We start from the raw sequence: 14966 nt of genomic DNA, 5'->3' as shown, positions 1-14966 counted from the left end.
GTGGGATATTCTCTTCCCCAACAGGAAATGGCAAAGAGCCCAGCAAAGCTGGTCACATGATCCCTCCTAGGCTCCGCCTACCCCAGTCATTCTCTTTGCCGTTGTACAGGCAACATCTCCACGGAGATGGCTTAGAGCAGACTGTCCCCAAGGTCGAGGGAGCGGTTTCTACTTTAAACAAATGCACCACTATACCCATAGAAGATAGTTGTGCTTTCAAAGATCCTATGGATAAAAAATTAGAAGGTTTGCTTAAAAAGATGTTTGTTCAGCAAGGTTACCTTCTACAACCAATTTCATGCATTGTCCCTGTCACTACAGCCGCGTGTTTCTGGTTCGATGAGCTAGTAAAGGCGATCGATAGTGATTCTCCTCCTTATGAGGAGATTATGGACAGAATCCGTGCTCTCAAATTGGCTAATTCTTTCACCCTAGACGCCACTTTGCAATTGGCTAGGTTAGCGGCGAAGAATTCTGGGTTTGCTATTGTGGCGCGCAGAGCGCTTTGGTTGAAATCTTGGTCAGCGGATGCGTCTTCCAAGAACAAACTCCTTAACATTCCTTTCAAGGGGAAAACGCTGTTTGGCCCGGACTTGAAAGAGATTATCTCTGATATCACTGGGGGTAAGGGCCACGCCCTTCCTCAGGATAGGTCTTTCAAGGCCAAAAATAAACCTAATTTTCGTCCCTTTCGTAGAAACGGACCAGCCCCAAGTGCTACGTCCTCTAAGCAAGAGGGTAATACTTCTCAAGCCAAGCCAGCCTGGAGACCAATGCAAGGCTGGAACAAGGGAAAGCAGGCCAAGAAACCTGCCACTGCTACCAAGACAGCATGAAATGTTGGCCCCCGATCCGGGACCGGATCTGGTGGGGGGCAGACTCTCTCTCTTCGCTCAGGCTTGGGCAAGAGATGTTCTGGATCCTTGGGCACTAGAAATAGTCTCCCAAGGTTATATTCTGGAATTCAAGGGGCTTCCCCCAAGGGGGAGGTTCCACAGGTCTCAATTGTCTTCAGACCACATAAAGAGACAGGCATTCTTACATTGTGTAGAAGACCTGTTAAAAATGGGAGTGATTCATCCTGTTCCATTAGGAGAACAAGGGATGGGGTTCTACTCCAATCTGTTCATAGTTCCCAAAAAAGAGGGAACGTTCAGACCAATCTTAGATCTCAAGATCTTAAACAAGTTTCTCAAGGTTCCATCGTTCAAAATGGAAACCATTCGAACAATTCTTCCTTCCATCCAGGAAGGTCAATTCATGACCACGGTGGATTTAAAGGATGCGTATCTACATATTCCTATCCACAAGGAACATCATCGGTTCCTAAGGTTCGCATTCCTGGACAAGCATTACCAGTTCGTGGCGCTTCCTTTCGGATTAGCCACTGCTCCAAGGATTTTCACAAAGGTACTAGGGTCCCTTCTAGCGGCGCTAAGACCAAGGGGCATTGCAGTAGTACCTTACTTGGACGACATTCTGATTCAAGCGTCGTCCCTTCCTCAAGCAAAGGCTCACACGGACATAGTCCTGGCCTTTCTCAGATCTCACGGATGGAAAGTGAACGTGGAAAAGAGTTCTCTATCTCCGTCGACAAGGGTTCCCTTCTTGGGAACAATAATAGACTCCTTAGAAATGAGGATTTTTCTGACAGAGGCCAGAAAAACAAAACTTCTAAACTCTTGTCAAACACTTCATTCCGTTCCTCTTCCTTCCATAGCGCAGTGCATGGAAGTAATAGGTTTGATGGTAGCGGCAATGGACATAGTTCCTTTTGCGCGCATTCATCTAAGACCATTACAACTGTGCATGCTCAGTCAGTGGAATGGGGACTATACAGACTTGTCTCCGAAGATACAAGTAAATCAGAGGACCAGAGACTCACTCCGTTGGTGGCTGTCCCTGGACAACCTGTCACAAGGGATGACCTTCCGCAGACCAGAGTGGGTCATTGTCACGACCGACGCCAGTCTGATGGGCTGGGGCGCGGTCTGGGGATCCCTGAAAGCTCAGGGTCTTTGGTCTCGGGAAGAATCTCTTCTACCGATAAATATTCTGGAACTGAGAGCGATATTCAATGCTCTCAAGGCTTGGCCTCAGCTAGCAAAGGCCAAGTTCATACGGTTTCAATCAGACAACATGACGACTGTTGCGTACATCAACCATCAGGGGGGAACAAGGAGTTCCCTGGCGATGGAAGAAGTGACCAAAATCATTCAATGGGCGGAGACTCACTCCTGCCACCTGTCTGCAATCCACATCCCAGGAGTGGAAAATTGGGAAGCGGATTTTCTGAGTCGTCAGACATTACATCCGGGGGAGTGGGAACTCCATCCGGAAATCTTTGCCCAAATTACTCTACTGTGGGGCATTCCAGACATGGATCTGATGGCCTCTCGTCAGAACTTCAAGGTTCCTTGCTACGGGTCCAGATCCAGGGATCCCAAGGCGACTCTAGTAGATGCACTAGTAGCACCTTGGACCTTCAAACTAGCTTATGTATTCCCGCCGTTTCCTCTCATCCCTAGGCTGGTAGCCAGGATCAATCAGGAGAGGGCGTCGGTGATCTTGATAGCTCCTGCGTGGCCATGCAGGACTTGGTATGCAGATCTGGTGAATATGTCATCGGCTCCACCATGGAAGCTACCTTTGAGACGAGACCTTCTTGTTCAAGGTCCGTTCGAACATCCGAATCTGGTCTCACTCCAGCTGACTGCTTGGAGATTGAACGCTTGATCTTATCAAAACGAGGGTTCTCAGATTCTGTTATTGATACTCTTGTTCAGGCCAGAAAGCCTGTAACTAGAAAAATTTACCACAAAATATGGAAAAAATATATCTGTTGGTGTGAATCTAAAGGATTCCCTTGGGACAAGGTAAAGATTCCTAAGATTCTATCCTTTCTTCAAGAAGGATTGGAGAAAGGATTATCTGCAAGTTCCTTGAAGGGACAGATTTCTGCCTTGTCTGTGTTACTTCACAAAAAGCTGGCAGCTGTGCCAGATGTTCAAGCCTTTGTTCAGGCTCTGGTTAGAATCAAGCCTGTTTACAAACCTTTGACTCCTCCTTGGAGTCTCAACTTAGTTCTTTCAGTTCTTCAGGGGGTTCCGTTTGAACCCTTACATTCCGTTGATATTAAGTTATTATCTTGGAAAGTTTTGTTTTTGGTTGCAATTTCTTCTGCTAGAAGAGTTTCAGAATTATCTGCTCTGCAGTGTTCTCCTCCTTATCTGGTGTTCCATGCAGATAAGGTGGTTTTACGTACTAAACCTGGTTTTCTTCCAAAAGTTGTTTCTAACAAAAACATTAACCAGGAGATAGTCGTGCCTTCTTTGTGTCCGAAACCAGTTTCGAAGAAGGAACGTTTGTTGCACAATTTGGATGTTGTTCGCGCTCTAAAATTCTATTTAGATGCTACAAAGGATTTTAGACAAACATCTTCCTTGTTTGTTGTTTATTCTGGTAAAAGGAGAGGTCAAAAAACAACTTCTACCTCTCTCTCTTTTTGGATTAAAAGCATCATCAGATTGGCTTACGAGACTGCCGGACGGCAGCCTCCTGAAAGAATCACAGCTCATTCCACTAGGGCTGTGGCTTCCACATGGGCCTTCAAGAACGAGGCTTCTGTTGATCAGATATGTAGGGCAGCGACTTGGTCTTCACTGCACACTTTTACCAAATTTTACAAGTTTGATACTTTTGCTTCTTCTGAGGCTATTTTTGGGAGAAAGGTTTTGCAAGCCGTGGTGCCTTCCATTTAGGTGACCTGATTTGCTCCCTCCCTTCATCCGTGTCCTAAAGCTTTGGTATTGGTTCCCACAAGTAAGGATGACGCCGTGGACCGGACACACCTATGTTGGAGAAAACAGAATTTATGTTTACCTGATAAATTACTTTCTCCAACGGTGTGTCCGGTCCACGGCCCGCCCTGGTTTTTTAATCAGGTCTGATAATTTATTTTCTTTAACTACAGTCACCACGGTATCATATGGTTTCTCCTATGCAAATATTCCTCCTTAACGTCGGTCGAATGACTGGGGTAGGCGGAGCCAAGGAGGGATCATGTGACCAGCTTTGCTGGGCTCTTTGCCATTTCCTGTTGGGGAAGAGAATATCCCACAAGTAAGGATGACGCCGTGGACCGGACACACCGTTGGAGAAAGTAATTTATCAGGTAAACATAAATTCTGTTTTTTTGTAATATCTTTAGCTTAATCTAATTTTGTTCTGTCTATCCTGTACGTGACTCCACTCTTCAGTTCTTTGCGGATAAGACATACCTAATTTTGGTCTGTTTTGTGGAGCCACTTATTTGGAGGTGCAGTGTTATTTTTGTTATTTTTGCTTTTGTTTTTGTTTTGTACACATTGTCAATTTTTTTGACACAATTTATGACTTGCCAGATATGGCGTCGATTGTTTCCGGTTGCTATGACAACCGTACATTTATATTTTGTTAGCTTTCCCTACTCTAGCCAGTAATACTTATTTGATATGCTTAGCTTGTAGGCGTTGCATTTATATTTATGGCTTATTATATGCCTGTATAATGTTTGAGATAATATTTGCCTGTTGTTCTGTTTTGCCCTTTTAGTCTTCTCACGTTGCCGAGGGCGATGACGTCACTCGTCAGGGGCGGCGCATCAACCGCGGAGAGCGTGGCACACTTTTCTCTGGTGGCGGTACATAACACAGCTGGGTGGTAAGTTTTGTGAACCTTGTAAGTTTGAGGACGGGTAGTTTATTGCCCGAAAACGTTCACTAATTAAAGGTGACATTATTTGAAAGTCTTCTGGAGTGCTTCCTGTTCTTTGATATATCCTAATTTTGCTAGCACCCGAAGCGGCTGTCAGTTTTAATCTGGAGTGCACTTTGCTTGTACATATATATATATATATATATATATATATACACACACACTGGGGCCCATTTATCAAGCTCTGAGGAGGTGGAGAGAGATTGCGTGAAATCAACCCAATCGTATATTGTCACCCTCTGCTAGCAGCCGATTGGCTGCAAATCTGCAGAGAGCGGCATTGCACCAGCAGTTCACAAGAGCTGCTGGTGCAATGCTGAATGCGAAGAGCGTATTGCTCTCCCCATTCAGCGATGTCTGTCGGACATGATCCGCTGATCGAATCATGTCGGACAGACATTTCATAAATAGGCCCCACTATATTTAGGCATGTGTGTGTATATGTATGTGTATAGCAAAAAAAAACATCCAGAAAAACGCATTTCCAAAAAAGTTATAAATTGATTTGCATTTTAATGCGTGAAAGAAGTATTTGATCACCTACCAATCAGCAAGATTTCTGGCTCCAAGGTGTCTTTTATAAAGGTAACAAGCTCATATTAGGAGCACTCTCTTAAAAGGAGTGCTCCTAATCTCAGCTTGTTACCTGTATAAAAGACACCTGTCCACAGAAGCTATCAATCAATCGGATTCAAAACTCTCCACCATGGCCAAGACCAAAGAGCTGTCCAAGGATGTCAGGGACAAGATTGTAGACTTAGACAAGGCTGGAATGGGCTACAAGGCCATCGGCAAGCAGCTGGGTGATAAGGTGACAACAGTTGGTGCGGTTATTCGCAAATGGAAGAAAGACAAAATAACTGTCAATCTCCCTTGGTCTGGGGCTCCACGCAAGACATCACCTTGTGGAGTTTCATTGATCATGAGAACGGTGAGGAATCAGCCCAGAACTACATGGGAGGATCTTGTCAATGATCTCAAGGCAGCTTGGACCATAGTCACCAAGAAAACAATTGGTAACATACTATGCCGTGAATGATTGAAATCCTGCAGTGCCCACATGGTCCCCCTACTCAAGATAGCACATGTACAGGCCTGTATAAAGCTTGCCAATGAACATCTGAATGATTCAAAAGAGAACTGGGTAAAAGTGTTGTGGTCAGTTGAGACCAAAATCAAACTCTTTGGCATCAACTCAATTCACCGTGTTTGGAAGAGGAGTAATGCTGCCTATGACTGCAAGAACACCATCCCCACTGTCAAACATGGAGGTGGAAACATTATGCTTTGGGGGTGTTTTTCTGCTAAAGGGACAGGACAACTTCACCGCATCAAAGGGACGATGGACGGGGCCATGTACTGTCAAATCTTGAGTGAGAACCTCCTTCCCTCAGTCAGCGCATTGAAAATGAGTTGTGGATGGGTATTCCAGCTTGACAATGTCCCAAAACACATGGCCAATGCAACAAAGGAGTGGCTCAAGAAGAAGCACATTAAGGTCCTGTAGTGGCCTAGCCAGTTTCCAGACCTTAATCCCATAGAAAAACGTTTGAGTTGCTAAACGTCAGCCTCAAAACCTTAATGACTTAGAGAGGATCTGCAAAGACGAGTAGGCAAAATCCCTCCTGAGATGTGTGCAAACCTGGTGGCCAACTACAAGAAACATCTGACCTCTGTGATTGTCAACAAGGGTTTTGCCACCAAGTACTAAGTCATGTTTTGCAAAGGGGTCAAATACTTATTTCACTCATTAAAATGCAAATCAATTTACAACTTTTTTGAAATGCGTTTCTCTGGATTTTATTCTGTCTCTTACTGTTCAAACAAACCTACAATTATAGACTGATCATTTCATTTTCAGTGGGCTAACGTACAAAATCAGCAGGGGATAAAATATTTTTTTCCATTACTGTGTGTATATACAATCCAATTTGCAGGAGTGAAATAAGCAGGGTGAGTGCAAGATAAATCAATAAATATGCAACGTGTTAACTTTTCTCTTTCTGCACCCTGGTCCTAAGAATTGAAGTTTGTCGAAGTGCAACACTTTGTATATATATATATATATATATATATATATATATATATATATATATATATATATATATATATATATATATATATATATATATATTCATTAAAATTATGGTGGAGATTAAAATCCTCCATGTCTCAAAAGTAAATCAATATAAATTGTTGCATAGGAGATTAGCACATCGGGTCAAGTGATCCCCACTTGTAACACTCCATATACACTGTTACCAATGCACAAGAGGATTCTGGGTAAGATAGCAATCTATCTGCTACTGAAGAGTTCTAACAAGAAGGAAACAGGCTGTCTAGTGGTGATTTCTGTATTGCTGCATTCTCCCTATTAGGGAATCACTGTGTGTAAACACAGTATGAAGCAAAAAATCTGAGATGTTGGATATCTAATTTTCATATCTTACCCAGAATCCTCTTGTACATTGGTAACAGTGTATATGGAGTGTTACTGGGTAAAAGTGTATATGGAGTGTTACTGGGTAAAAGCAAGCCGGGATACTTGCCCAGATGTTCTAATTTCCTATGCAGCAATTTATAATATATATATATATATATATAGTAATAGGTGATCCCCAGAAGAGAGGACAAAAGACGGCTAAAAATCATCCACGGCTGGTTCAAAAAAGGTGTTTATTCAAGCAAGGTGCTAGTACATAAGGTGAGAGCAAAGCCTTAACACCTGACGCGTTTCGCGCATGCGTACATGCGCTTCATCAGAGGTGATATGTTCAAGGTGTGCATTGACCTATATGTAGCAAAGGGACCAATCATGTTATCGGTTCAATTAAGAACTATTGTCTAAACCTATGAGTAAGGTAGCTGAACCCTTTGCTGCAGATTGGTCATAAAATTTTGTTCCTTTAATTACTAAGTCAAATAACACAGTAAATAGTTATACAAATCTTCTAGTACTAGTACAATTGTTAATATATATACATATACAAACTATTCATTCTAAGCCTATGTGAACTAAATTCTAATAGCCAATTTAAATAAAAAATATATATAAATAAAATAAAAATAAAAAGTATTACATAAAAAAATTATTAACAATCACATTATTCTTCAATTAGGCAATAATATGCAAGAATAGCTTAGAAAGTAGATATGGAGATTTTTCCAGAGATGCAGACATATCGATAGTGGTGTCAATTACTATAAATCTGTCACCATCGATGCATATGTGAGAAAATCAACTATCTAAATTAAGAATGGACAAACCATCACATTAACATAAACAAAATGTTGAAATACAAATGAAATTCATAAGGGAACAGAAATTCTATTAAAATAAACATGAATATAATAATAAGAAAACATAAATATTGTGATAAAAAATTATAATGGAACACACACAGTTAATTTCGGATGTGCTAAGTTAATTGTTCACTGTTTAAGTTAGTGCATCCAAAGAATTATTAAGATTTTTTTCATTCATTTCTTTTCTTTGTGGGACCTGAGCTGTGTTAGTAAGCTTTAGGGGGAAAAAAGGGTTTTTCTCTTGTGTTGTTTTATTTTAAATTATGTTGTAAATTGTACTATTCAACAAATAAATCAACATCCATCCTTTTATTAATTCCTTCTGGTACTCTAGTATGTAATTTTATGATCCAAAAGATCTCTTTCTTTCTTAAGCATTTTTCCCTATTGCCACCCCTAGGGTGTTTTTTAATAATATCAATACCTATGAAAGAGAAATATTTTTTTCCTATACCATGTAATCTAAAATGCTTAGCTACCGGCGTTTTAGGTTCTTTCTCATCTAGAGAGCGTAAATGTTCACGAATTCTTTCTTTTAATGGGCGGGTAGTTATACCAATATATTGACAGGAGCAAAATAGGCAATTGATGAGGTAGATCACATATTGTGAATTACAGTCAATTCTATCTCGAATGTGGAACACTTGTTTTGTAATATTGGAAGAGAAAGTATCTGTTACAGTGATACATGTGCATCCTTTGCAAGGTACATGACCACATTTAAAACACCCTGGTTTTGGACTAAGCCAGTGTGCACCTATTGTTTCTTTGTCTGTAAACTGTTTACTAGTTATTTCTCTTATGGTTGGTGCTCTTCGTGCTATACATTTTATTCCTGATGTTAGGATGTTGTTAAGTGCTTCATCACCTTTTAGAATTGATAGGTTCTGTCTGACTATCTTACAAATTTGGTTATATTGTCTACTAAATTGTGTAATAAACAAAAGGTTTTGATTAGGTGATATTAATTTATCAATTTTTCCCAATTTCTTAGAGCCTCCTTTAAGTAATTCTTGTCTATTTAAATCTGCCACTTGTTTCTCCAATTTAAGTAGCAGATTCCTATGATATCCTCTATCTGTCAATCTATTTGTTAACTCTCTTGCTTGTGTGAAATAATCTGCCAGTTCTGTACAATTCCTTCTTAAACGAAGGTATTGTGCTTTAGGAATGCCTCTTTTTAAATGATTGAGATGGCAAGAATCAGCTCTCAGTATCGTATTCCTAGCCAATGGTTTGCGGTAGGTGCATGTGGAGATTGTGTTATCTTTGGCTCTCAAACTTAAATCTAGGAAATCAATAGACTGTTTATGTATCTGTGCTGTAAAGGTCAAATTATATTCATTATTATTCATAAAGTCTACAAAATTATCAGCTGTACAGTCATCCCCAGTGTCCCATATGACTATAATATCGTCTATAAAACGGCCATATATTATGACATTGTTCTTATATGGAAACTGGTCTGAAAAGATCATATTTAATTCCAGCCACCCCATATATATATTTGCTAGCGCGGGGGCAAATTTAGCCCCCATCGCTGTACCTCGTCTTTGTAAATAATAAGTGCCTTGAAAGATGAAAAAATTATGCTGTAAAAGAAATTCTGTTATTTGGACAATAAATGATATAAATTCGTTGCTATAGTCTGAATATCTTCGTAACATAAAATCTACAGCCTCCAGTCCTTTTGAATGAGGGATGTTGGAATAGAGGGCCGTGACATCAATGGTGGCCCATACATAAGATTCTTTCCAAGTTATATCACTTATCTGTGTCAGTAAGTGTGTACTGTCCCTGATGTACCCTGGTAGGGCCAGCATGATAGGTTGTAGTATGTGGTCCAGCCAGCCACCCAATCTTTCACACAATGATCCATTACTGGCCACAATGGGTCGTCCAGGTGGATTCTTGAGACCCTTGTGTATCTTGGGTGCAATGCGAAAGTATGGGGTGGTTGGCTGTTCCACATATAGATAATCAGTTAGTTCTTTATCCATGAAGTTATGTTCAATAGCATAGTCTAATAAGTGACTAAGTTTGTTTTTGAAGGAGGTGGTGGGATTGAACGTAAGTTTAGTGTATAACATACAGTCTTTTAATTGGTTCTCAACTTCACCAATATAATCAATTTTGTTCAATACCACCACTGCCCCTCCTTTATCTGCCTGGACTATCACCACACTGTCATTTTTCTGAAGTCTAGTCAATGCCTGTCTTTGTTGTCGAGTAAGATTATCTCTAGATATATCTAAGGGATTTTTTTCAATTGTATTTGATAAGTCAGTCAATTCTCTCTCTACCACTCTCTGATAAAGGTCCAATAGTTGGTGTCTAGAATTTACTGGATAAAAATAAGAACTATTCTTATATGTGAAAGATGTGCAATTATTCGTTAATGTGTCAGTGGATCTAGTGGATTCCTGTTGTAAGGAAATTAGATTAGTAAGATCTACCAGATCAGTGTATTTCAGTCCTACTGAACTATGCTTACTAGAAGCTTGTGTGTTATCAAGTGAGTGCTCAACTGGGATATCTTTAAAGTGTTTTTTCAAAACTATCTTACGGACAAATCTGTTGATATCGATAAGTGTATTTACAAGATCAAAATTATGTGCTGGTGCATATGATAAGCCTTTATTTAGCAAATTACATTCTATATCGGACAATTTGTAATCAGAGAGGTTAATGACTGCTACTTCTTTATATTTTTTCTGACCCTGCTGGGGTAACGGAAGGTTGGTTCTGTTTCGTCCATATCTATTGTTTCTTTTGTTTTCTTAGGTGTGCTAGTCTGGCTAGGTTGCTTCACTAAAGTTTTTAGTTCTTTTCTACCATGGCCAAGACCAAAGAGCTGTCCAAGGATGTCAGGGACAAGATTGTAGACTTAGACAAGGCTGGAATGGGCTACAAGGCCATCGGCAAGCAGCTGGGTGATAAGGTGACAACAGTTGGTGCGGTTATTCGCAAATGGAAGAAAGACAAAATAACTGTCAATCTCCCTTGGTCTGGGGCTCCACGCAAGACATCACCTTGTGGAGTTTCATTGATCATGAGAACGGTGAGGAATCAGCCCAGAACTACATGGGAGGATCTTGTCAATGATCTCAAGGCAGCTTGGACCATAGTCACCAAGAAAACAATTGGTAACATACTATGCCGTGAATGATTGAAATCCTGCAGTGCCCACATGGTCCCCCTACTCAAGATAGCACATGTACAGGCCTGTATAAAGCTTGCCAATGAACATCTGAATGATTCAAAAGAGAACTGGGTAAAAGTGTTGTGGTCAGTTGAGACCAAAATCAAACTCTTTGGCATCAACTCAATTCACCGTGTTTGGAAGAGGAGTAATGCTGCCTATGACTGCAAGAACACCATCCCCACTGTCAAACATGGAGGTGGAAACATTATGCTTTGGGGGTGTTTTTCTGCTAAAGGGACAGGACAACTTCACCGCATCAAAGGGACGATGGACGGGGCCATGTACTGTCAAATCTTGAGTGAGAACCTCCTTCCCTCAGTCAGCGCATTGAAAATGAGTTGTGGATGGGTATTCCAGCTTGACAATGTCCCAAAACACATGGCCAATGCAACAAAGGAGTGGCTCAAGAAGAAGCACATTAAGGTCCTGTAGTGGCCTAGCCAGTTTCCAGACCTTAATCCCATAGAAAAACGTTTGAGTTGCTAAACGTCAGCCTCAAAACCTTAATGACTTAGAGAGGATCTGCAAAGACGAGTAGGCAAAATCCCTCCTGAGATGTGTGCAAACCTGGTGGCCAACTACAAGAAACATCTGACCTCTGTGATTGTCAACAAGGGTTTTGCCACCAAGTACTAAGTCATGTTTTGCAAAGGGGTCAAATACTTATTTCACTCATTAAAATGCAAATCAATTTACAACTTTTTTGAAATGCGTTTCTCTGGATTTTATTCTGTCTCTTACTGTTCAAACAAACCTACAATTATAGACTGATCATTTCATTTTCAGTGGGCTAACGTACAAAATCAGCAGGGGATAAAATATTTTTTTCCATTACTGTGTGTATATACAATCCAATTTGCAGGAGTGAAATAAGCAGGGTGAGTGCAAGATAAATCAATAAATATGCAACGTGTTAACTTTTCTCTTTCTGCACCCTGGTCCTAAGAATTGAAGTTTGTCGAAGTGCAACACTTTGTATATATATATATATATATATATATATATATATATATATATATATATATATATATATATATATATATATATTCATTAAAATTATGGTGGAGATTAAAATCCTCCATGTCTCAAAAGTAAATCAATATAAATTGTTGCATAGGAGATTAGCACATCGGGTCAAGTGATCCCCACTTGTAACACTCCATATACACTGTTACCAATGCACAAGAGGATTCTGGGTAAGATAGCAATCTATCTGCTACTGAAGAGTTCTAACAAGAAGGAAACAGGCTGTCTAGTGGTGATTTCTGTATTGCTGCATTCTCCCTATTAGGGAATCACTGTGTGTAAACACAGTATGAAGCAAAAAATCTGAGATGTTGGATATCTAATTTTCATATCTTACCCAGAATCCTCTTGTACATTGGTAACAGTGTATATGGAGTGTTACTGGGTAAAAGTGTATATGGAGTGTTACTGGGTAAAAGCAAGCCGGGATACTTGCCCAGATGTTCTAATTTCCTATGCAGCAATTTATAATATATATATATATATATATACACACACACAATACAGCTCTTTGCAGTCAAACACCTTGCATCATTCTATCTAACATTGATTAGGTGTCTTATTTCCCTTTTAATATTAACTGTAGACATTCTTACCAGTATTTTATTTATTTAATATCACACTGAAAACAGTTGTTAAAACATCACAATTTGAAAATTGCACATATTATATAGATATGTACCACACTTATCACAATGGCAAACTGTGAGAAATGTCTTCAAAACCTCACTAAACCAACATGGAAAAAACACCCCCTCTATAAAACAGTCTACTCTAACATATGCACACAACAAAAGCTTTCTTAAAAGTAAAAGAAAACTAAATTGCGACATCCTTGTCTTTTCTTTTTTTTTTTAAATAGTTTCCATTGAGACACATACACCTAGATTTAGAGTTTTGCGTTAGAAGGGGTGCGTTAGCTACGCATGTTCCCCCCCCCCCACCTTTTAAACAAAGCTGGTATTTAGAGTTCTCTGAAGGGCTGCGTTAGGCTCCAAAAAGGGAGCGTACAGGCATATTTACCGCCACTTCAACTCTCAATACCAGCGTTGCTTACAGACGCGGCCAGCTTCAAAAACGTGCTCGTGCACGATATCCCCATAGGATACAATGGGGCAGTTTGAGCTGAAAAAAAACCTAACACCTGCAAAAAAGCAGCGTTCAGCTCCTAACGCAGCCCCATTGTTTCCTATGGGGAAACACTTCCTAAGTCTGCACCTAACACCCTAACATGTACCCCGAGTCTAAACACCCCTAACCTTATACTTATTAACCCCTAATCTGCCGCCCCCGCTATCGCTGACCCCTGGATTTTATTATTAACCCCTAATCTGCCGCTCCGTACACCGCTGCAACCTACATTATCCCTATGTACCCCTAATCTGCTGCCCCTAACATCGCCGACCCCTATATTATATTTATTACCCCCTAATCTGCCCCCCCCAACGTCGCCGCTACCTACCTACACTTATTAACCCCTAATCTGCCGACCGGACTTCGTAGATTGAATCAGCCAATCAGATTCAAGTTCAATTGGATTGGCTGATCCAATCAGCCAATCAGATTGAGCTTGCATTCTATTGGCTGATCGGAACAGCCAATAGAATGCAAGCTCAATATGATCTTCAGGGGCTTAGTGTTAGTTTTTTTAAGGGGTGTTTGGGTTAGATTAGGGGTATGTGGGTGGTGGGTTGTAATGTTGGGGGGGTATTGTATGTTTATTTAAATGCAAAAGAGCTGTTTTCTTTGGGGCATGCCCCACAAAAAGCCCTTTTAAGGGCTGGTAAGGTAAAAGAGCTGTTAACTTTTTATTTTAGTGAGCGTTAGACCCTTTCCTGACTGACACTAAATACCAGCGGGCGGCCAAAACCAGCGTTAGGACCCCCTAACGCTGGTTTGGACGGCTAACGCAGAACTCTAAATTTAGGCGATATTGTTTTGACATACAAACATGAGAAAAATAGCGTCACATAATAAGTAAAACTTTAACATAAATTGCACCTGTTTCCAGTGTAACAATAATCAGTTGTATACCATATTTAGAGTCCCAAATCAAAAGAAAGCCTCATAGTTTTTTGTTTTACAAAGCTTTTCCAATAGCTAATTAACATTGAAACATTATAAATATACTGTTGAGGGTATAGTCTTATCCTTAGCATCCCAAAGAAATTGGAATATACATGAAAAGGAAAGGAAACCTCATTTTTACAAATTTTGTTTTGCGTTGAAACATTCTATAGACATAAATCTTATTTCGTAACCGAAAAATACTAAGAGAATCGTTTGTATCACTGAAAACTTGAGTATACATACAAGGAAATTCACATTTTCAATTTTGTTGTACTTTGAACTTTCTGTGGACACATATACCTTATTACTCAACATTAATAAGAATAAGGAGTGCTTCATTAATACCTATAATAATGAAAGAAATAAGCAATAAACTGTGAATCCTAATACATGGGCTGTAGGTATATAAGAACATATAGGAGCCATACAAGCTTGGGTTTTTGATTATAAAATACTATCAAAGTCAATGTAACAAGCTTTCCACATGTTAGCACATTTCCGTGTATTTATTTTATAGCATAAAAAGGATTCTTGACCTTGGAAAATAATTGTATAAGCGGTATTTTACAAGGAAAACCACGCAAAAACATTTTGGACCTAATCA

Source organism: Bombina bombina, chromosome 6 (assembly GCF_027579735.1).
Source record: "Bombina bombina isolate aBomBom1 chromosome 6, aBomBom1.pri, whole genome shotgun sequence".
NCBI classification, from domain to species: domain Eukaryota; kingdom Metazoa; phylum Chordata; class Amphibia; order Anura; family Bombinatoridae; genus Bombina; species Bombina bombina.
Note: the sequence above shows the minus strand (reverse complement) of the source record.